The sequence below is a fragment of the Oncorhynchus tshawytscha genome, linkage group LG07, assembly GCF_018296145.1.
Source record: "Oncorhynchus tshawytscha isolate Ot180627B linkage group LG07, Otsh_v2.0, whole genome shotgun sequence".
NCBI classification, from domain to species: Eukaryota; Metazoa; Chordata; class Actinopteri; order Salmoniformes; family Salmonidae; genus Oncorhynchus; species Oncorhynchus tshawytscha.
The window spans coordinates 10,522,400-10,525,829 of NC_056435.1; positions in this window are offsets into that span (position 1 = coordinate 10,522,400).

Here is a 3,430-nt window from a genome sequence, read left to right on the forward strand (position 1 = left end):
TTGTGACGTCGGCTGATGTAAAAAAAAAGGCTTTATAAATACATTTGATTGATTGATTGATTGATGATAAATGTGCTGGGGGGCGAACGATGACGCCGTTTCACCTTATGCGGATTTTAGATTTAACACGGAGTTGGTTTAACATTTCTCTAACGTTGCTCTGTTGGGGATCCCCTCTCCTCTGCAGGTTTGACATTCACAACTCTTTGGGGAAGTGCTGAGCGAGGGAACTATTCCTGGCTGCAACAATGTAGCATCCGTCTTCACAGGCAGATACTGTATTATTTATTCTGGTAACCCTGCCCCCCCAGAAAATGTGCTTCATAACCTTCCCAATGCACCTCTGAACAGAAGCGTCAAAAGCCTGAGCACAAACCCCGGAGCAGACTTTGTGCTCGCAATCTTGCGAGAACTGCTTATCTTGCAATATTCAATATCCATGGCGGAAACGTATTGAAATAGTAATTGAGTCTGGAATGGAAGTCCTTTCTCCTAGGAAGCTGGCCATGTCAGGGGCTAAGTCACATATCTTCATTATAGCTTATAGGATATTCGCTGAAGAATAGAATAGAGCAACACTTGGATGAGCTGGAGTTCTTGTTTTATTGTGGCTGTATTATGCAAAACTCTCCTTTCTCAAGAGCCCCAGAACCTTAAAAGTGCATCCCGAAATGGCACCCTAATCCCTACGCAGTGCACTGCTTTTGACCAGGGCCCATAGGGAATAGGGTTGCATTTGGGACAGAGCCTAAGCCATGGGGATATTCTAACGAGATGATTCAATGAGTTCCCTGTTCCCGTTCTTCTTCCATTTGGTCTGAACACGTCCAGGTTCTCCGTCCCAAATGGCAGCCTATTTCCTGTACATACTGTCATGCACTGTTTCTGACTAGAGCTCTATGGGTGCTGTTCGGGACGCACGCAAGATTTAGCCTATTGTCTAACAAGGGAGATAATCCACACAACTCAGACTACAGGACCATGGGCTTCCAAGTCAAGTTATTCATTCATTCATGTACTGTTTCCTCTTTTACTGGAATTAGCTACAACTCAAAGAGAGTGAGTTAGCGACAACTCAAAGAGAGTGAGTTAGCGACAACTCAAAGAGAGTGAGTTAGCGACAACTCAAAGAGAGTGAGTTAGCTACAACTCAAAGAGAGTGAGGTAGCTACAACTCAAAGAGAGTGAGGTAGCTACAACTCAAAGAGAGTGAGTTAGCGACAACTCAAAGAGAGTGAGTTAGCGACAACTCAAAGAGAGTGAGTTAGCGACAACTCAAAGAGAGTGAGTTAGCTACAACTCAAAGAGAGTGAGGTAGCTACAACTCAAAGAGAGTGAGGTAGCTACAACTCAAAGAGAGTGAGTTAGCTACAACTCAAAGAGAGTGAGTTAGCTACAACTCAAAGAGAGTGAGTTAGCTACAACTCAAAGAGAGTGAGTTAGCTACAACTCAAAGAGAGTGAGGTAGCTACAACTCAAAGAGAGTGAGGTAGCTACAACTCAAAGAGAGTGAGGTAGCTACAACTCAAAGAGAGTGAGTTAGCTACAACTCAGAGAGAGTGAGGTAGCTACAACTCAAAGAGAGTGAGGTAGCTACAACTCAAAGAGAGTGAGGTAGCTACAACTCAAAGAAAGTGAGGTAGCTACAACTCAAAGAGAGTGAGTTAGCTACATAGCTCAAAAGAAATTCTGTGTTTTCATCGTCAATGTCTTTAGGTAAATACAGCCGCATGCCGCATTCATCCATGGAGAATACTAGCATTTCTTTGTTATTTTATGCCATTTCGTAGACAGTAGGAGAAGAGATGGAAAAGTCACCAGCTTTGGCTTTACCATTGTTCAAGCTTCACAGAGCAGTCAAGATGAAATGAATTTATGTTGATGCCTTCAGGGCCATATCAAAGTATGGCTTATTGTCACAATAAAAAAGTATGTTCTCCACACACTAAGGCCAGGAGGAAAGCTGGGATACAATTGTAAGAGAACACAATGGGTGCCTTTTGAACGGTTATTTGATTTCGAATAAAAAAATACATTGAAAGGGAAGTGCGGCTGGTTGCTGGTTGCAAGGCTGACTTCCTGATTATTGCCTTTCAAGCGCCCGGTGCTTGTGTATAGCTGTCTAGGCCAAGCTATAGCTTCAGTGACCCTGGAATGACTCCTGTAGAAAGGTTTTTCCATCTCCTTGAGAGGTGTCAGTGGCCCTGCTGAAGTCACGGCCGAGTCCCAAGTGGCAACCTATTCCCCCATAGGACCCTGGTCAAAAGTACCCTAGTGCACAAAATAAGAAATAGGGTGCTATTTTTGGGACACACCTTATGTAAGTGTTTTCCTCTCTGATGGTTGGTCCCCTGACCAATAGGACTTGATATGATGTCAGTGAGGACGGCAGTTGGATAGATGTCTCAATGGCGTTATTGTCTTTACCTCAATCAGACAGAGCACTCTAGCTAATGCACTCAAACACACACTGAGTCACTGGCTTTGAAGTTAGACTTGATTAGAGAATTGAAAGAAAAATCTGTTTGGAGAAAGGTTTGCAATTATCCCATACTTTGATTAGGAAGACAAATGGAAATAAATACTTTCAACTTGCAATCAAATGGTCAAAAGTAAGTGCTCTTTGCCAGCCTGTAGATCAGGTGATGTATGATCTTGAGATTGTCTTGTATTGTCTTGTATCCCGACCAAGAATAATGCGCAATTAGAGTAAAACGATTTCCCAGAGGCACCATGGTTTTTTGAAAAGTGTGCTGGCTCAGCTCTGCAGGAACGTTTCTGGGGTTGTTCGAATTGCATTAAACCCACATAGCGCTGCCTGGCACTACTCAAGGATTCAGAACTTCCCTTCAGCAGCCTCGGGCACAGCATTGCTCTATTCTAGCTTGATGAAAATAGAAAACACAAAATCCTCCATAAGCTTCTAAATCTCATTAACACATACTATTGAAGTGCAGACTTTTGCTCCTATATCTTGGTTTTCTGAACCCAGATGTTGTGTTGAATAATCCGATTTTTCGACTGGGTATACAAGTAAACTCTTCATTTGAAAAAACAAAAAAAACAATTTAGTCCATGACTGTGCAAATTTATCAAATGTGTAGCTTGATACATACGCAACGCTAATCGAATGGGACTTTCACATGATAGAACAACAGACATGCATTATCGTCAACAGAAACTGGACCACATTTAGTCACAGATACAGTATTTTGGGATGTTAATACTTTGAGCATTTATCAGGCCGTTCCTGTTGATATGCCCTCTCTGAACTACATGGAAGCCTTTCCACCTAGCTGGGGCAGTGTGATTCGGCTGTCTTCAGTTTCCTTTTGAAACTTCCCTGTTGTTGCCTTGTTGATACAAAAAGTCCTTCCTCTCTGGAACAAGTGTTTTACTGCTAATTAGACACTGTTTTCATCAGGCAAAA